This window comes from Lactuca saligna, chromosome 6 (genome assembly GCF_052625555.1).
Source record: "Lactuca saligna cultivar CGN05327 chromosome 6, ASM5262555v1, whole genome shotgun sequence".
Taxonomy (NCBI): Eukaryota; Viridiplantae; Streptophyta; class Magnoliopsida; order Asterales; family Asteraceae; genus Lactuca; species Lactuca saligna.
Genome location: NC_136422.1, coordinates 166254181 through 166276282, shown reverse-complemented (window position 1 = coordinate 166276282; position 22102 = coordinate 166254181).

Sequence of the window (22102 nt, the reverse complement as noted above, 5' to 3'; positions counted from 1 at the left end):
TTAGTTTTTAGTTTTTTTTAGATTTATTTTTCTTATATATAAAAAAATTATATTTAGAGGGTTATTTTCACGTTTGGCATAGGTGACTCTAAAAAAAATTTGGCTCAGCCCGGCCACATTTTGTAGTTGTGGGTGGCCTACAAAGTCCAAACTATCCATCCTTTTATTGAGGTAAAAGCAATAATATATTTTTTAAATCATTTAAAATTTATTTTCTATTTGTTGAAAGTTAGAATTTACAAACTATTTTAAACACGTTTCAACGACGACTATCAATGTAGAGGTCGTATATAGTGATAACAACATGTAGTTAAAAGCCCTTGCTAGTCAATGATAAGAAACAATTTTCTTTCAATGAGTCATACAGAGAGTTAATCTATACTTAAATGTATAAATCTTTAAAGCAATGGATATTAACAACTAGTTTTAACATCATGTTGATATGATCTCATATATCACATTACCAATGGTCTTATAACACAAAATAGGAAAATGATCACAATGTTAAGAGCATATTATAACACCAACTTTTTTCATTTTATAATTTCTTTTTTATTTTTTTCTGAATTTCTTTTTTATTTTTTTCTGAATTTCTTTTTTTTATTACAACAAATATAATTTAAAAAAACATACTATCTAAATAAAATATAATGTTTAAATAATAAAACCTACTATCTAAATAAAAAAACATAGCTTTTAAATTACACATAACATCCAAAATAATAAAAAGAAACATTACAATACACACACACACAAACACACACAAAAAAAAAAACATTTTTTATTTTTCCTAAACAACACTAGGGATGAGCAAAGGAACCGTACTGATTGGAACCGTCCCGACCCGGGAACCGACTTCGACCAGAATCAAGAACCGAACCTGACCGCTGGTTCTACCGGTTCCAGTTGTATTGGTTTCGGTTTTTATCAGGTCGATGTCGGAACCGGCCTTCGAGAAATACTAATGTATTTTGAAATATATATATATATATATATATATATATATATATATATATATATATATATATATATATATATATATATATATATATATATATATATATATATATATATATGATCCAAGAGATCCTAATGGATCAAAACCATATCCTATACTACCAAACATATGAGTTTCTTGTTTTACTAAACTTAGGTACTGTTTGTTTTTTGAAGAAAAAAAAAACATCTTCAATGCTCTTATTGTTGTGCGGCGCAGCACACTCACAACACTTTTCATCTCACAAGTGTTTGTTTTTTAGAAGTCTTCAGAGTCAGAAACATCTACGTGTGCTCTGTTTGACACAGCACTTGTACTGTCTCTTCCAACCTCTTATTTTTTTTTTCTTGCTGAAATTTTTATTATATGTTGTTGAAATTTTATTTCACTTTTTTTTCGTTTTTTTTTTTTTTTTTGTTTATTCTTGTTGAATTTTTTTTATATTGAATAATGATAGATTCCTGACGAAATATTATTATTTTTTACTAAATATCTTTATTTTTTTGTTGAAATATCATTATTCTTTATTGAAATATTATTAATTCTTGCCGAAATATTGTACATTATTAAATTTTCCGTATTAAAAAACTATTTTTGATTTATAAAATTAGTTTATTTTAATTTTTTAATATCCGCAAAAGTATGCAGATGTTAAAAAAACAAGCACGTTTTTTATTACAGTTTGCAACCGTTTGGTCTACCTCTTCTTCTGCAGAGGGTTGCAGATGTGATCCGCAGACTTCATGAATTTTTGCTTCAGAAAATCAAACAACACCTTAGTTTTTAAACTATTTTTAACGTGTAATCTTGTTCATTTTAATCTAAAATTATTAGTCTATATATTGCAATATAAGTTAAAAGAATAATCGTGACTACATCTTCTGCTTTAAAGTTATGTATTGCAACTTTCGTTTTATTATTCACCACAAATCATAAACCAATCATGAATCCTAATTGATATTAATGTGTTACCTTGTATCTTGACGCATCAGTGGAAGTGATTATAACCCACAAACACATGGCAGTAACCATGCATGCTTCCACCGCAAGTCATCATGTACATTCCCATCGCATGGCGATCCTCCTGCCTCATCCATTTATCGTTAATAGCTTTTTACTTAACATAATTAATTAAGAGCCTCAACATATACCACACACGTAAGTAAACATATCGGACATCGATTGTGTTAATACGTATGGTTACTTAAGTTGATAATCGCATAAAGCATCACTTAAATGACCACCGTATACATGAGTTTACGCGAGCCTGATTACGTATCCCTCGGAAGATTACTTCGTGGTTTAAACATGGATCCAAGCAGAAACCATGAACCTTTACTGGAAAAGAGGGGCAAAAAAAAAATTTACTTTTTATGGAGGCAAATTTTTTTTTGAAGAGTTGAAATATATAACTTTGAATGGTTAACATATAATATTTTTTGAAAAAAAAAAACTTTTTTTTTTATTGTGGGGGCAGCTGCCCCCATTGTAGGACCGCCCTTGCATATACCCTTGAAAGTCCATAAGCCGTGGGTTTTTTTAAAAAGATTGTCCGGTCCGGTTCCCGGTTTTGGGTCGGTTCCAATGACCGGTTCTTACCGGTTCCAGTTCCAAAAATTGACAACATTATAGTATCGGTCCTAGCCCGACTGGTTCCATCGGGTTCCGTACCGGTTCCCCGGTACATATGCTCATCCCTAAACAACACTATTCGTTATCGTTACCGTTGAAGATATAATCCATCAAGTCCTCTAGAAGTTGTCGGTGTTTGTTCGCATCCTTATTTGCATCCTAAATGTCAACACGTCTATACAAATATTTTGTTATTCCTAGTTGAAATTGAACATGTCTGTGTTCCGTTGGGATATAGTGTGTAATATTCCGTCATCAATCTTCTACTATCATGTTATGTCTTATGATACATGCACACATGATATATCGTAGAGTTTCTAAGTCAAATACTCGTGTTGCATGTTCAACTATGTGTCACTTCCCCTTTAGCACTCCAAAAGCACGTTCCACATCCTTATGTGTTCATTCTTATCTTCTCTTGAATAATTTATCTCTTTCTTCAACCGGGTGTCGGAATGTCTTCACAAATGTGGAATACGGATGATATATTCCATCTAAAATGTAACGACCCAATTTTCAAGGCCAAAATTTCATTTTTGAGTTAACGCATTTAATAAGTATTTGACCAAAACATTGTCAATAAAGCATTCCATTACAATATCATAATGTTGTTTTTCAAACCATAACATCATAAGTATTGAAAATCATAGTACAATTCCAAAAACTTCTTGCGGAACATGTCTGTGTGTGTGATGTGGTGCTACACCGCCGACTCTTTCTCCTTTGACGAAGAGGTACCTGAAACCAAAAACTAAAATTATAAGCACAAAGCTTAGTGAGTTCCCTCATCATACCACATACCATATAATATCATCGGTGTTACACCCCGAAAACCGAAGGCGGAAACATTTCCGGGGCGGACTCCACGTTGAGCAATGTACATAGTAACACAGTAAACACAAAACATTACATTACATAGAATTGTTTACATCTGTTTGAAAGAAAAGTTATACAAGTGTTATATACATATCATATGAACAAAAACAAAAATGAGTCTTCTAATGCTCCGTCTTCTCCAAAAGGTGGCGGTGTACCTGTCTAATACTGACCTGAGAATACAAGCATTATGAAAATCAGCATAAAGCTGGTGAGTTCACAAGCGGTTTTGTTTTGAAAAGAATGAGATCCCTTTTTGTTTTCTGAAAAAGTTGTTATCCAAGAAAATCCCATATTTTCTTATGTAAAAACAGTTTAGTTATCATTTCGTTACTTAATTCGTTTATGAGTTGTTACGTTATTCCAGGAAAATCCCATATTTTCCTAAGTGTTTAGTTGTCCATTTGATACTTAATTAGTAGTTTAGATTTCGATGTACTAGTAACTACCTTACTTATAGTATTAGTTAAGTATCCTGCTATCTTAGTTATCCTACATTCGATTGTTGATTATCTGCTATTCTTAGAGGTATTTCCGAATATTTGGATTCACTTAGAAGCATACATTAACAGTATTTTCGAAGTTCTGGTGATTTCCAAAAGAGTACCTTAGACGTATTTTCGAAGCGCTGTCGACAGTCGATGTCCAGAAGCGTACTGTCAAATTAATTTCGAAACTCTGGTGACACCCACGGGGTACACTAGCTGTATATTTGTAACAGCCGGATTTTATCAGGTATCTTGTTTGTTGTATTTTGTTGTTTTGTGAGGGGGACTCGGCGAGTTGGAACTCAGACTCGCCGAGTAGGGACGCGGATTTGGACGCAGGATTGCGCCTGGACTCGACGAGTCCAGGATATGGACTCGGCGAGTCAGCACTGTGTAATGAAACCCTAATTTCTCGGGTTTGAGACTTATTTAAAGGGCCTAATGGCCGTCATTTGTGCTCACCAGCCCCTTGAGTGAAACCCTAATCGAGTGTGAGCATTGGAGCTAAGTAGGAGGCCATTATTGACCTTGGAGGTGCCATTGTTGCAAGGAAAGGAGAAGAGCTAGCCAAGGAAAGCAAGAAGGAGCCACTTCTGTGGGTTTGGAGTCCAGAGCATCACTTTTGTGGTAATAAATCTGAGTTACCTTCTTGTTGTTGATGCTTATCTAGATTTAGGGTTTGTTGAACCCTTTTATGGCAAGATTTGGTGTTCTTTTGGTCCCTTATGAGGTTGGAACCATAGATCTGGACCCTTAGAGGTCCAGAGTGTCCCTTTACCCAAGATTTTTGGGGATCAATGGAGGCTTTGGATTGGAATCCTCATGCCTTGGGTCAAAAACGCCATTATTGAGTTATAGGGTGTGTTATGAGCACCAAGATAGGAGCTTTACGTGATGAATCAGTCGAGGGAGGCCAGATCTATAGTTTTTGGAAGCAGATCTGACCTTAGAAGCGAGTTGGAGTGGTTGCATGGCATGGACTCGCCGAGTCTGTTCATCCGACTCGGCGAGTAGCTTGAAGATTACCTTGGGACTGCTCAGCGAGTGGTCCAATCGAGTCATGGGTAGACTCAATGAGTCAGGGTGAGTTGGAGAGGGATGACGAGTGGACTGAGTCAAACCTGGACTCGCCGAGTTGTCCTTGAGACTCGGCAAGTTAAGTCGGGGTGGCCCCGCGATTCATTCAGGTGAAACTCGTCGAGTAAAGGGGGATACTCGACGTGTAGTAAGAGGATTTCAGAGGGTTGATAAAAACGTCTAGACTCGCCGAGTCGCCTTGGTACTCGCCGAGTCCAGTCAGAGTTGACCGTTGACCGTTGACCAGAGTTAACTTGTGTTGACTCCTTAGATAGTCAACCTTAGAGATATAAAGTGTTAATTAGAAGCATATAATGTTATAGGAGGATTAGAGCTCGGAGGATCGAGCACGAGGGATTTCCAGGATTCGTGAGATACCGAGATACACGAGGTGAGTCTTCTCACTATACTATATTACCTTGAGTAGGTAACCTGAGTTATGTGATAGAGTATTGTATGCTATGCATGTTATGTGTTGTACTGCATTATTTCTATGTGATTTATGTAGTGCATGTTTATTAGAGCTAGAACCTGAAGGTTCACAGAGTTTGGGTGCACGGACCCACAGAGTTATAGCCTCGAGTGGCTAATATGTGTTATATGTGGTATTTTGGGGAACTCACTAAGCCTTGTGCTTACAGTGTTTGATGTTATTGTTTCAGGTACTAGTGACGATCGCGGGAAGGCGCCGGCTTGATCCGTACACACACACACTCGGAGTTTTCACATTGTGATCTTGGGATTTTGTATTGACCTATTTTGGATAATTCATATGGTTGTTTGATGAATATTGATGGAATTATGTTTTATAAAAAAATTGAAAATTTTGTTTTGAAATTTACGGTGTTACAAATTGGTATCAGAGCCTTGGTTTGAGGGATTCGGGTACACCTTCGGGAGTATTTGAACTCAAAATGAGGAATTGGAAAGATATTTTCAAAAGAAAACCAAAATTTTCTAAGAGTAAAAGACTTTCTTGAAAAAGAAACAAATTCCAGGAAGAAACGTGTGTACGATCAGTCAGCGCCCGAACGGTGAATTCCCAAAATACCTTTATATTATGTGATATTAATATTAATATGATGTATCTGCATGCTAGAGTAGGCTAGGTATTGCTAATAGGACTAGAGTGGCCTGATTTGTGATGCCTTAGCCTAGGGAGGGGTGCGCTGCTATGAGATGTTGAGAGTGAGTAGGTAGCAGCAAGGGGTTTATGAGAGATCTGTTAGAAAGTGGTTTACGCATGATAGAGTACTTGGGAATTGGGATCCGAAGAGGAAGGTTTGGGGTGTGTACTGAGACGGTGTGGACAGTAGTATTGGGCCCGTACTACTGAAAGCACCGGGGCAGTACACAGTCCAAATAAGAATCTTGGGATACCAAGAATCAAGGAGGGGTGGATTGTCGGGTGTAAGAGTGTCGAGTGAATTCTAATTTATCGCATGTTGTATTTCAGAGGTTGATCATGGTGAGGACACGTCATATGCCGGAGGATGCCAGAGCTAGTGATGAGGAGATTCGACATCCCCTGAGCATTTGAAGGTTCGGTTCGCGCTGAACCAGCTTCGCTTGGGGGCGAAGGACTGGTGGAAGTTTATGACAGCGCATTTCACGCATACTGAGCTTTCGGCAGTGACCTGGGAGAGGTTCACTACCATGTTCCGAGATGAGTACGTTCCCCAGGTGGAGAAGGAGCGTCTGGCACAGGAGTTTCTGACCCTCAAGCAGGGTACTGAGTCAGTTACAACGATCACGAGGATGTTTCATGAGAGGGCGATGTTCTGCCCTGAGCACGTGTCCACTAAGCAGGCACGTATGAGCCGCTACCTGAGCATTTTGAGACGGGATATTCGGGAGTTTGCTGCGAACTCCTCGTATCGGACATTTGATGAGCTTCAGGCAAATGCCCGAAAGAGAGAGATTGAGCTTGAGACTCAGGCCAGGGAGGAGGCGGAGTCTCTGGGGAGGGATCGGCGGCCGACACAGCTTCAGCCGGCAGCTAAGCGGGCCAAGCCCGCTGATCCCAAACCCGGGAGCCAGAAGGGCCACACTTGCGGGAAGTGCGGCAAGGGTCACGATGGAGTCTGTCGAGCAGGGTCTTGCTACAAATGTGGCAAGGAGGGGCATATGGCCAAGGACTGCCCCAAGGGGTTTGCAATGTGTGTTCACTGCAACCAGACCGGACACCGGAAGGCGGAGTGTCCGCTGCTGCGTGGAGTGTCTCAGGGATCTGCCCCCGCCGCCATCAGAGCTACAGAGAGTCGGTCCGTGAAGGCTGAGGCACCGAGAGCTCGAGGGAGAGCCTTTCAGCTGACTGCGGAAGAGGTCCGCGCTGCACCCGACGTTGTGGCTGGTATGTTTCCTTTTATATATTTTTTTTTGGTGTTGAGATATTATGCTTATATTATGCTATGCATAGGTACCTTCCTTGTGAACTCTGTGCCTGCTTTAGTGTTATTTGACTCGGGTGCAAGTCGGTGTTTTGTATCTTTGGCCTTTAGTCAGCATATCAGTGTTAGTCGTAAGGCATTGAGTCGGCCTCTGCGGGTTTCCATAGCCGCCGACAGAGTAATTTGTGCCACGGAGGTCCTCCGGGGATGTGTGTTAGAGATTTTTGGGGTTGAGTTTCCGATCGATCTGGTTCCTATTGCGATGGGTGATGTCTGTGTCATAATGGGCATGGACTGGTTGAGCCGATTCAGCGCGGTTATCGACTGCGAGCGTCAGCTGGTGACCATACGAGATCCTAGTGGGGGAGTTCTTTCGGTATACGGTGAGGGTACACGTTCTGGATCAGCCTTTTGTTCGGCCGCTAGGGCGAGACAGTGTTTACAGCAGGGCTGTAAGGGTTTCGTGGCGTATGTGATGAATACGCGAGTGATCTCCGAGAGACCGAGCTCAGTGGATGAAGTTCCGGTGGTGCGTGAGTTTCCAGATGTTTTTCCCGAAGAGTTACCATGTGTGCCTCCTGTGAGGCAAGTGGAGTTCGGTATCAATTTGCTTCCGGGAGCCGCGCCTATCGCTAAGGTGCCTTATCGCCTTGCACCTCCAGAGATGCAAGAGTTATCCTCGCAACTTCAGGAGCTGCCGGGGAAGGGGTTTATTCGGCCGAGTAGCTCGCCATGGGGAGCACCCATTCTGTTTGTGAAGAAGAAGGACGGCTCACATCGAATGTGTATTGATTACCGAGAATTGAATAAGCTGACGATCAAGAACTGTTACCTGTTGCCGAGGATCGACGATTTATTCGATCAGTTGCAGGGAGCATATTGGTTCTCCAAGATCGATTTGAGGTCGGGCTATCATCAGGTGAGAGTGCGGGACGAGGACGTCCAGAAGACAACATTCAGGACGCGTTATGGGCATTATGAGTTTGTGGTGATGCCTTTTGGGCTCACCAATGCCCCGGCTGTGTTCATGGACCTCATGAACAGGGTATGCAGACCGATGTTGGATCGGTCGGTGATTGTGTTTATCGATGATATTCTGGTATATTCGAGATCTAGAGAGCAACATGAGGAGCATTTGAGGGAGGTTCTTGGAGTTTTGAGATCGGAGAAACTTTATGCAAAGTTTTCCAAGTGCGATTTTTGGTTGCGGGAGGTCCAGTTTCTGGGGCACCTCGTTAATCAGAAAGGGATATTGGTCCATCCGGCCAAGGTTGACGCGGTGATGAGGTGGGAGGTGCCAAAGTTACCTTCTGAGATCAGGAGCTTCCTTGGGCTGGCAGGGTACTATTGGAGGTTTATCAAGGATTTCTCCAAGATAGTAGTGCCACTCACCAGATTGACCCGGAAGGGTGTTACATTTTTATGGGGTCCCTAGCAGCAAACCTCCTTTGAGACGCTTCGCCAAAGGTTGTGCGAAGCTCCGCTATTAGCTCTTTCGGAAGGGATGGAAGATTTTGTGGTATTCTGTGATGCATCGATTTTAGGGCTGGGAGCGGTGCTGATGCAGAAGGGACATGTGATAGCATATGCATCGAGGCAGTTGAAGCCTCATCAGACAAGATATCCCACACATGATTTAGAGCTGGGGGCAGTGGTGTTCGCTCTCAAGATTTGGCGGCACTACTTGTATGGGGTTCGTTGTACGATATACACGGACCATAAGAGCTTGAAGTACTTGATGGATCAGCCTAACCTAAATATGCGACAGAGGAGGTGGTTAGATGTAGTCAAGGATTATGATTGCGAGATCTTGTATCACCCGGGCAAGGCTAATGTGGTAGCCGACGCATTGAGTCGCAGGGCGGAGAGTACTCCACTGCGAAATGTATGTTTGAGATTGACTGTGATAGCTCCAGTTCTGGACGCCATTCGTGGGGCACAGGCCGAGGCTGTGCATCCGGAAATGCAGAAGAGAGAACGGGTCGTTGGGTTGGTTTCTGAGTTCGTGTCGGATAGTCGAGGGCTTATGACTTTTCAGGGCCGGATTTTGTAACGCCCGGGTTTTCAGGGCTAAGCATTTTTGTCAATGTAATAGTCTAGGTCAACTATTGTAACTCTTTTTGAAGTAATAAATATGAAATATTTGAGTATTATGTGAATTATGTGTGTTTATGTGTTTATTATTTAATTATAAATGTATAATTAATAAAGAATAAAAATGAGCGTCAAAATTAAAGTGTGAGATAATCCCGATATCTCTACATAAAGTTGTAGAATATGTCTCAAGGTTTCCGTGCATATAAAGAATGCCGAAATCCGAGCTATAAAGAAGAAGTTATGGCCCGCCGAAGTTTTACGACAAAACCGGCACGACACCGGGAGACGTAAATAGTGAATTTACGATAGAAGACTTTTTAGCCTTAGCAATCTAAACAAAAGTCGTAGAATATGTTAAACTAAGAACATCGATAAAAAGAACGACCAAATCTGACTTCGTATGAAGAAGTTATGATTTTTCTAAGATTCGGCTTAGCAGTGCACGGCCTGAAACTCGAATTTTAGTTCGAGCGGTTTTTGGCTTACGCAACATAAATGAGAGTTGAAGATCTCATTAATAGGAAATCAACGGTAAAAAGACAGACAAAAACAGAGTCCGTATGTAGAAGTTATTAATTTTACGCAGACGTTTAACAGTATAATCTCCTTGTACTGTTAAATTTAAGATCGGTCGAGAATTAGCTGACGGTGTCAAAATGAAAGTTGTAGATCTTATTATTACCTACGCGTGGATATAAAGAACATCAAAAACGGAGGTCGTATGTGAAAGTTACGGATTTTAGAAGTCGGAAGTGTGCTGTGCGAAAATGGGTGATGTGGCACAATCTTGGCCATTGCTTTCTCCCCAAGGCTTGCCACCAGATGGTGACATGTGGCACCAAGTTCAGCCACATTTCACCCTATAAATACCACCTCTCCCACCCTCATTTTCTTCACACCTTTCCCATTCTTTCTTCTCTTTACTCTCTCTCTCTCTCTAGAACCTCTCTCTAGCCCCGAAATCCCCCGAAAAGCCTAGGGAACCTCCCTAGCACGAGGCGGAAGCCCCAGAGTGCTCGAAGGCTCCGAGAAGAAGAGCTTTTCGGCTCGGGAACGCTGCTCCAAGCAAAGCCCGGTTTTCTATAAAACCCGCTGTAAGTGAGCTACGCCTACGCTATTTTTAATATAACTTTTATTTAATTATAGTAACGTTATTAGGAACTTATAATAAATACTTGGGCTATTATTATGGGTTATATAAGTATTTTTTTGACGCTTATATAATAATAATAATAATAGCTAGACTATTAATTAGTCTCGACGAATAATAAACTAAACTCTAGTGGTAATAATACTAGGTTTCGTCGAAGAAAAATTCTTTTTAAGAAGCGAAGCGCTGTCTGAGTTCGGAATCACCACCTTTTCCGGTGAGTGCATAGTTACCTTCAACTTACACATAGATATGAAGTATTTTATATAAATTACGTGCTATGTGTGCATATTATCTGAATACTTGCTATCTATGCTAGATGAACGTTGTTATACATGTTTTCAATGATTTAAACTGTATATGTATTTTATATCTACGAAAATGTTGGGGTAAAACATGGGTAGATGTAATAGGTGATGTGTGATAAAATGATGAGAGGCCTCGATGTTGTTGTTGTTGATCCAGTCATCTAGCGGAGTATAGATGACGACCACGAACTCTTCTAGACAGTCCAGTGGAACACTAGCAGGTTCGCAACCTGTAGGTGTTGTGAACGATGTGTTCACCGGTGTACTCCATCCCCCACATGGTTGCCTATTAGGACATTTATTGCTGAGGAATCCCCTTAGCAGTAGTGTCCGTCCCGATGATGATCCTTAGGCTAGGTCCCTTATGATAGGTGTTTAGGGACGTAAAGTGAGGATAACGGGAACGGGTAATCGGGTTATTGTTGATTGATGAAATTAATAAACTTATTGTGGGTTGAAAACCCTATGTGCTCACCAGGCTCCCAAGCCTGACCCACTCAGTTTTATGCATTACAGGTAGTGGCGCATGAGCATAGGTGTGATGTTTTGGACGAGGGATTACGGATATAGGCCTGTAGATATGAAATAATGTAGTAAGGCTTATATTGTACTGTTTATACTTTTGATCTGTACGAACATGACATCCCGAGTCTTTTAATGAAATACATTTCTATGGAAATGCTTTTGATAAATCTTTATCATATTATTGTTTTGGGACAAATTCCGCAACCCTTTTATTAAAAGATAACTCTGATTTTGAAATAAAGTATAAACAAAACCGGTCTTTTCTGGCCGTGATTTTGGGGATGTCACAGATGTCGTGGGAGCTACTAGCTGATTCAATGCCCAAAGGTGAAGCAAGCAAGATGTCGTGGGAGGATTTTCTGGTACAGTTAAAGATGCAATACTGCTCTGAGCAGGATCTTCTGGAGATCAACAACGAATTCCAGAGTCTGAAGAAGGGGAGGATGAGCGTTACTGAATACGCTGCAAGCTTTACTGAGAAAATGAAGCTTGTTCCTCACCTCGTCCCAACTGAACTCTCCAAGGTTAACAAATTTGCCCTCGGATTACCAGCGAACTTCGGTCCAATGGTCAAGCAAACTAGCACTCTGAAAGCTGCCATCTGGGCTGCTAAGAATGTGGAGACCTAGATACGAGAAAAGGGTCTGGAGAGAGCGGAAGTGGGAGAGAAACGGAAATTTGACGGATCCTCGAGGTCCGGTAAGAAAGGAAGATTCTCGAAGTCTGGTTCGAGAGGAGGAGGATCAGAAGCAAAGTGGTGTGACAAGTGCAAGAAGAAGCACTTTGGGAAGTGTGATGGAGGAGTCACTTGTTACAAATGCGGAAAGCCTGGGCACTATGCCAACGAATGCACCCTCAACCAGAAGGCCTGTTATGGGTGTTATGAAGAAGGGCACATTTTGAAGGACTGCCCGAAGAAGAAGGAGGCAGGAAGACCCAACATACCACCAAAGCCGAAGGCGAGAGCCTTCCAGATGATGCTCGAGGCTGCAAAGGAGGCAACAGACGTCGCTTCAGGTACCTTTCTTGTAAATGGTTTACCTGCAAATATACTATTTGATTCCGGAGCCAATTACTCCTTTGTATCGCATAAATTTGGTGGAAGATTAGCATTGCCTGTAGAAAAACTAGATAATGCCCTGATTGTAGAAGTTGCCAGTGGCAAATTCGTACCTGTTAGTAATCGTATTAGGAACATCGTCATTAACCTAAACGGAAACGAATTCCATGAGGAACTATTACCCATAGAGTTAAACGGTTTCGACATTGTTTTGGGTATGGATTGGCTTAGCGCCAACGATGCCGAGATATTATGCCGAAAGAAGATAGTTAGGATAAACCCACCCGGAAAGGAATCATTTATGGTGTACGGGGACAAACGCAGAGTGAGTTCTGGAATCATATCCTTGATGAAAGCTAGGAAATGTTTGTCCAAGGGATGTGCATCGTACTTGGCATTCGTAATCGATGCTAAGAAAGAAAAGAAAGAGGTGCAGAATATACCGGTTGTGTGCGATTATCCGGAAGTCTTTCCCGAAGATCTTCCTGGATTACCACCTGATAGGCAAGTAGAATTTCGTATAGACTTATTACCAGGAACAACACCGATAGCAAAGGCACCTTACCGATTAGCACCGACGGAGATGAAGGAGCTCATGACGCAACTTCAGGAGCTGTTGGATAGCGGTTTCATTCGACCTAGTTCATCACCCTGGGGAGCTCCGGTGTTATTCGTGAAGAAGAAGGACGGAAGCATGAGGATGTGCATAGACTACCGAGAGCTGAATAAGGCAACGGTGAAGAACAAGTATCCATTGCCGAGGATTGATGATCTATTCGATCAGCTGCAAGGTTCGAGCTACTTCTCAAAGATCGATCTTAGGTCAGGATATCATCAGCTGAAGGTGAGAGAGCAGGATATTGAGAAGACTGCATTCAGAACAAGATATGGACACTATGAGTTCTTGGTTATGTCGTTCGGACTAACCAATGCTCCCGCAGCATTCATGGATTTGATGAATAGGGTTTGTAAACCATTCCTCGATAAATCTGTGATAGTGTTCATCGACGACATTCTCATTTACTCGAAAAGCCAGGAGGAGCATGGCAAGCATCTACGAGAAGTGTTGGAGGTGTTAAAGAAGGAGAAGCTTTTTGCAAAGTTCTCCAAATGCGACTTTTGGATACGGGAAGTCCAATTCTTGGGTCATGTTGTTAACCAAGAAGGAATAATGGTTGACCCTGCCAAGATCGAAGCTGTAATGAAGTGGGAACGTCCGAAGAATCCCACGGAGATTCGAAGCTTTCTAGGATTAGCCGGATATTACCGACGATTTATCCAAGGCTTTTCTTTGATAGCTGCTCCATTAACAGCTTTGACCCATAAAGGAGCTACATATACATGGAGTGAGAAACACGATGAGGCGTTCGAGAAGCTAAAGAAGAAGTTATGTGAAGCGCCGATACTTTCTCTACCCGATGGAGTCGAAGATTTCGCAGTTTATAGTGATGCATCTGGAGTCGGGTTAGGTTGTGTTCTGACCCAAAGAGAAAAGGTGATAGCATACGCATCTCGACAATTGAAAGAGCACGAAAAGAACTACCCCACTCATGATCTGGAGTTGGCAGCGGTAGTATTCGCCTTAAAGATATGGAGGCATTACCTCTACGGCACGAAGTGCAAGCTCTTCACTGATCATAAGAGTCTCCAGTATCTCTTTAATCAGAAGGAGTTGAACATGAGGCAACGACGCTGGCTAGAACTTCTCAAGGACTACGACTGTGAGATACTTTACCACCCAGGTAAAGCAAATATTGTTGCTGATGCTCTCAGTCAGAAAGTCAATCTTGAAAGAAGAAGGCCAAGAGCGTTAAGAATTGAAGTCGTCTCGACGATTGTGGAAAGTATCAGGAAAGCTCAAGAAGAAGCCTTAGAAAAGAATGACCGAAAAGAAGAACGTTTGGGAAAAACGTTAGTGTTCGGTACGAACAGTCGAGGACTGAAGGTATTCCAAGATCGAATTTGGGTACCTAAGACGGGAGGAATAAGAGATCTTCTAATGGAAGAAGCACACAAGACCATGTACTCGATTCATCCCGGTAGCACTAAAATGTATAGGGACCTAAAACCCTACTACTGGTGGCCGACGATGAAGCTCGATGTTGCGAAGTATGTGGCTGAGTGTGTAACATGTGCGAGGGTTAAGGCACAACATCAAAAACCGTATGGGAGTTTAGAACCCTTACCTGTACCCATGGGTAAATGGGAAGACATCACCATGGATTTTGTGACTAAACTGCCCAGAACGAAGAATGGTCACGACATGATTTGGGTAGTCGTGGATCGTTTCACCAAGAGTGCACACTTCATAGCAGCCAACGAGAAGTGGTCTATGGATAAGCTCGCAAATGCTTACGTAAAGGAAATTGTAAGACTTCACGGTGTCCCTCTTACTATTGTGTCAGATCGTGATAGTCGTTTCACATCGAGGTTTTGGAGGAGTCTACAAGAGGAGTTGGGTACAAAGTTGTGTTTGAGTACTGCTTACCATCCGCAAACTGATGGTCAGAGTGAAAGAACGATTCAGACGTTGGAAGATATGCTGAGAGCATGTACCCTCGAATTCCAAGGGAATTGGGACGAGCACTTACCTCTGGTAGAATTTTCCTACAACAATAGTTTTCACTCGAGCATCAAGATGGCTCCTTATCAAGCCTTGTATGGGCAGAAGTGTCGTACGCCGTCTTGTTGGCTTGAAGCCGGAGAGAAGCAGTTTATGGGCCCCGAGATAGTCCATGAGACTGCTGAGAAATTGAAGGTGATTAGGGAAAGAATGTTAGCAGCTCAGGATCGTCAGAAGAGCTATGCCGACAAGAAAAGACGACCGATAACCTTCGAAGTTGGGGATTCCGTTTTACTTAAAGTCTCACCGTGGAAGGGACTTATACGATTTGGGAAACGAGGAAAGTTGAGTCCAAGGTTTATTGGACCATTCAAAGTTCTTCAGAGGATTGGGAACCAAGCTTACAAGCTGGAATTGCCCGAAGAACTCAATGGTATTCATAACACCTTCCATGTGTGTTATTTGAGGAAATTCATGGGAGATGTTCCCGACATAATTCCAATCTCGGAATTAAGGATGGATGAGAATAAAAGGCTGATCGAAGAGCCTGAGGCAATTATTGACCGTAAGACTAAGAAGTTACGACGCAAGATGGTCGACTTGGTGCTAGTCCGATGGAAACATTCGAATGGGCCGAATCTCACTTGGGAAACAGAGGATGACATGATGAGTCGCTATCCACATCTGTTTGCTGATGCATGATTCCGGGACGGAATCATCCTAAGGGGGTGAGAATTGTAACGCCCGGGTTTTCAGGGCTAAGCATTTTTGTCAATGTAATAGTCTAGGTCAACTATTGTAACTCTTTTTGAAGTAATAAATATGAAATATTTGAGTATTATGTGAATTATGTGTGTTTATGTGTTTATTATTTAATTATAAATGTATAATTAATAAAGAATAAAAATGAGCGTCAAAATTAAAGTGTGAGATAATCCCGATATCTCTACATAAAGTTGTAGAATATGTCTCAAGGTTTCCGTGCATATAAAGAATGCCGAAATCCGAGCTATAAAGAAGAAGTTATGGCCCGCCGAAGTTTTACGACAAAACCGGCACGACACCGGGAGACGTAAATAGTGAATTTACGATAGAAGACTTTTTAGCCTTAGCAATCTAAACAAAAGTCGTAGAATATGTTAAACTAAGAACATCGATAAAAAGAACGCCCAAATCTGACTTCGTATGAAGAAGTTATGATTTTTCTAAGATTCGGCTTAGCAGTGCACGGCCTGAAACTCGAATTTTAGTTCGAGCGGTTTTTGGCTTACGCAACATAAATGAGAGTTGAAGATCTCATTAATAGGAAATCAACGGTAAAAAGACAGACAAAAACAGAGTCCGTATGTAGAAGTTATTAATTTTACGCAGACGTTTAACAGTATAATCTCCTTGTACTGTTAAATTTAAGATCGGTCGAGAATTAGCTGACGGTGTCAAAATGAAAGTTGTAGATCTTATTATTACCTACGCGTGGATATAAAGAACGTCAAAAACGGAGGTCGTATGTGAAAGTTACGGATTTTAGAAGTCGGAAGTGTGCTGTGCGAAAATGGGTGATGTGGCACAATCTTGGCCATTGCTTTCTCCCCAAGGCTTGCCACCAGATGGTGACATGTGGCACCAAGTTCAGCCACATTTCACCCTATAAATACCACCTCTCCCACCCTCATTTTCTTCACACCTTTCCCATTCTTTCTTCTCTTTACTCTCTCTCTCTCTCTAGAACCTCTCTCTAGCCCCGAAATCCCCCGAAAAGCCTAGGGAACCTCCCTAGCACGAGGCGGAAGCCCCGGAGTGCTCGAAGGCTCCGAGAAGAAGAGCTTTTCGGCTCGGGAACGCTGCTCCAAGCAAATACCGGTTTTCTATAAAACCCGCTGTAAGTGAGCTACGCCTACGCTATTTTTAATATAACTTTTATTTAATTATAGTAACGTTATTAGGAACTTATAATAAATACTTGGGCTATTATTATGGGTTATATAAGTATTTTTTTGACGCTTATATAATAATAATAATAATAGCTAGACTATTAATTAGTCTCGACGAATAATAAACTAAACTCTAGTGGTAATAATACTAGGTTTCGTCGAAGAAAAATTCTTTTTAAGAAGCGAAGCGCTGTCTGAGTTCGGAATCACCACCTTTTCCGGTGAGTGCATAGTTACCTTCAACTTACACATAGATATGAAGTATTTTATATAAATTACGTGCTATGTGTGCATATTATCTGAATACTTGCTATCTATGCTAGATGAACGTTGTTATACATGTTTTCAATGATTTAAACTGTATATGTATTTTATATCTACGAAAATGTTGGGGTAAAACATGGGTAGATGTAATAGGTGATGTGTGATAAAATGATGAGAGGCCTCGATGTTGTTGTTGTTGATCCAGTCATCTAGCGGAGTATAGATGACGACCACGAACTCTTCTAGACAGTCCAGTGGAACACTAGCAGGTTCGCAACCTGTAGGTGTTGTGAACGATGTGTTCACCGGTGTACTCCATCCCCCACATGGTTGCCTATTAGGACATTTATTGCTGAGGAATCCCCTTAGCAGTAGTGTCCGTCCCGATGATGATCCTTAGGCTAGGTCCCTTATGATAGGTGTTTAGGGACGTAAAGTGAGGATAACGGGAACGGGTAATCGGGTTATTGTTGATTGATGAAATTAATAAACTTATTGTGGGTTGAAAACCCTATGTGCTCACCAGGCTCCCAAGCCTGACCCACTCAGTTTTATGCATTACAGGTAGTGGCGCATGAGCATAGGTGTGATGTTTTGGACGAGGGATTACGGATATAGGCCTGTAGATATGAAATAATGTAGTAAGGCTTATATTGTACTGTTTATACTTTTGATCTGTACGAACATGACATCCCGAGTCTTTTAATGAAATACATTTCTATGGAAATGCTTTTGATAAATCTTTATCATATTATTGTTTTGGGACAAATTCCGCAACCCTTTTATTAAAAGATAACTCTGATTTTGAAATAAAGTATAAACAAAACCGGTCTTTTCTGGCCGTGATTTTGGGGATGTCACAGATTTGGGTACCGTTTGTGGGCGGTACGCGTACTACATTGATGGAGGAGGCTCATAGATCGAAATTTTCGATCCATCCCGGGGCTACAAAAATGTATTTGGATTTGAGGAAAGAGTATTGGTGGCCTTGTATGAAGAGGGACGTCGCATGGTTTGTCGAGAGGTGTTTGACCTGTCGAAGGGTGAAGGCCGAGCACCAGAGACCTCATGGCAAGTTGCAGCCATTGGAGGTTCCCGAGTGGAAGTGGGAACAGATCACTATGGATTTCATCACCAAATTGCCGAGGACTGCCAGAGGAGTCGATGCAATTTGGGTGATTGTGGATAGGTTGACGAAGAGCGCTCACTTTCTTGCCATCAGTGAGAGTTCTTCGGCGGAGAAGTTGGTGGAGATTTATGTGAGGGAAGTAGTATCTCGGCATGGGGTGCCGATCTCGATTGTTTCGGACCGTGATGTGCGCTTCACATGGCCGGTGATGAGCATGTGCAATGTGGGCATGTGCACAGGGCCTATCTTTTCGAGGGGCCCAACTTTTTTCTTTTTTTATTATATTCAGTTTTCAGCCCAAATGTAAATCCAAGTACTCTGATCGTAGTCCCTACGCGAGAAGGGCAAGGCAGCATCTCGCAAATCGCAGCAGAACAGAAGCTAATCGCATACAATAGTGAGGGTGAAGGGTTTATAGCCGATTACTCATTCAGTCATTTGAATCAATCATTATGAGTTTATAATTTCATCAGGTAATCAATAATCATTATTCAACACCAACCATGGATTCCAACACACTACTTCAGGTCGCAGGTTCACATCATTTGTTTGAAACTGTATCTTTTGATTATCTTTACTGGCAGTAATTTTCAACTGTCGATGTTTGATTTTGTTAATATTGATCAAGAGGTGTTCAAGATTTATGTTTCGGTTTTATCTATGTAGCAGTGATGTTTACTTAAACAAATCAGCTCTTAATTCTGTCGCATTTTGATTAATTTGAAAAGAAGATTGACTCCGGTTCAAATTATGGATTTCAAAAACTTGTGCTTTATATTAACATCTAATTCTCCATTATTACAGCTTAATGGAGAGCTTAATACAGGAACTGGGCTTCCAACTTTCTTGTGTGCATCTGTTAGATACTCCTATCCTAATTTATGTCACAATTCTACCCTTAAAATATGAATCATTTGGGCAACTAGGTTTAAATTAGCAAATCTTTAACACATATACTTACTTGATACTATAATTGAATACTTCACACTTGAATAGTTGAGTGAATAGATTATTAGATACAGAAACCTGAATGTTGAACTTGAATCATTATCAATTTATCGCTTATTCACTTTATTATTTAATACTTCATACTTGAATAGTGAATGTTGTTAAATTCACTGAATTTCTGCTCATGGTACATTTTCATATATATCTTGTTAATTCACTTTATAATTGAAGAACATCTTTGAAAAATTGATTTTCTTGAACAGATTGTGTTTAAATTCTAAATCATTTTGTATTGCAGATTGAACAACACAAAGCAGAGATCAAGAGGCTTTAGGAATCTAAGGCACAGATCAAGGCATTATCTGTTATGCAGCTTTACTAAAAGAGAGGTATTATTTTGTTTTTTATGAACTTTTTATTTCCTAACTACCCTTACATTTAAAATAGTATGGTCTACCTTGTTACTTGAACTGTAGTATATAATGTACCTCATGACTAAGTATTGCAAAGAATGGTGATTCTCATTATGTATTATTAATGCAATCTATGATTAGTATATAATGTACCCCGTTACATGTTAAGTGCTTTTTCTTAACTGCAATTATAATGTACCCCGTTAAAAGTTAAGGCCTAAGGGCCTTTTTTTTCCGGCTCGTCCTGGGCATTTGAATCCTCAGGACCGGCCCTGGCGCTTCACTTCCCGATTCTGAAAGAAATTTCATGAGGAGTTGGGTACTAAGCTGCATTTTAGTACCGCATACCACCCCCAGACAGACAGCCAGAGTGAGCGGACGATTCAGACGCTTGAGGACATGCTTCGAGCATGTGTATTGGATTTTGGGGGTAGCTGGGATACGTATTTACCCTTGGCAGAGTTTTCCTACAATAACAGCCATCATTCGAGCATCGGTATGCCGCCCTTTGAGCTGTTGTATGGTAGGAGGTGTCGGACTCCCATTTGTTGGGGAGAGGTTGGGCAGAGAGTGATGGGCAGTACAGAGATCGTGATTCAGACAACAGAGCAAATACAGCAGGTCAGACAGAGGTTATTGACCGTCCAGAGCCGACAAAAGAGTTATGCGGACAGACGCCGGTCCGAGCTTGAATTTCAGGTCGGCGACTTCGTTCTCCTGAAGGTTTCTCCTTGGAAAGGGGTGATCCGGTTCAGGAAGAGGGGCAAGTTGGGGCCCCGGTTTATAGGTCCATTTCGTGTGATTGCAAGGGTAGGTCGGGTAGCCTATCAGTTGGAGATTCCAGCAGAGTTGGGACAGATTCACAACACTTTTCATGTATCGCAGTTGAGGAAGTGTATAGCCGATGAATCGGCAGTGGTTCCGTTAGAGGATATTCAGGTAGATGCAAGCCTGAACTATGCCGAGAGACCAGTGGCCATCAGGGATCGGAAGATCAAGGTTTTGAGAAACAAGGAGGTACCTCTGGTGTTGGTTCAGTGGAAACATCGGAGGGGATCAGAGATGACCTGGGAGCCAGAGCGTATGATGCAGGAGCAGCACCCGGAGCTGTTTTTAGAGCGAGACTTCGAGGGCGAAGTCTAGTCCAAGTGGGGGAGAGTTGTAACAGCCGGATTTTATCAGGTATCTTGTTTGTTGTATTTTGTTGTTTTGTGAGGGGGACTCGGCGAGTTGGAGCTCAGACTCGCCGAGTAGGGACGCGGATTTGGACGCAGGATCGCGCCTGGACTCGACGAGTCCAGGATATGGACTCGACGAGTCAGTGCTGTGTAATGAAACCCTAATTTCTCGGGTTTGAGACTTATTTAAAGGGCCTAATGGCCGTCATTTGTGCTCACCAGCCCCTTGAGTGAAACCCTAATCGAGTGTGAGCATTGGAGCTAAGTAGGAGGCCATTATTGACCTTGGAGGTGCCATTGTTGCAAGGAAAGGAGAAGAGCTAGCCAAGGAAAGCAAGAAGGAGCCACTTCTGTGGGTTTGGAGTCCAGAGCATCACTTTTGTGGTAATAAATCCGAGTTACCTTCTTGTTGTTGTTGCTTATCTAGATTTAGGGTTTGTTGAACCCTTTTATGGCAAGATTTGGTGTTCTTTTGGTCCCTTATGAGGTTGGAACCATAGATCTGGACCCTTAGAGGTCCAGAGTGTCCCTTTACCCAAGCTTTTTGGGGATCAATGGAGGCTTTGGATTGGAATCCTCATGCCTTGGGTCAAAAACGCCATTATTGAGTTATAGGGTGTGTTATGAGCACCAAGATAGGAGCTTTACGTGATGAATCAGTCGAGGGAGGCCAGATCTATAGTTTTTGGAAGCAGATCTGACCTTAGAAGCGAGTTGGAGTGGTTGCATGGCATGGACTCGCCGAGTCTGTTCATCCGACTCGGCGAGTAGCTTGAAGATTGCCTTGGGACTGCTCAGCGAGTGGTCCAATCGAGTCATGGGTAGACTCAATGAGATAGGGTGAGTTGGAGAGGGATGACGAGTGGACTGAGTCAAACCTGGACTCGCCGAGTTGTCCTTGAGACTCGGCGAGTTGAGTCGGGGTGGCCCCGCGATTCATTCAGGTGAAACTCATCGAGTAAAGGGGGGGATACTCGACGTGTAGTAAGAGGATTTCAGAGGGTTGATAAAAACATCTAGACTCGCCGAGTCGCCTTGGTACTCGCCGAGTCCGGTCAGAGTTGACCGTTGACCGT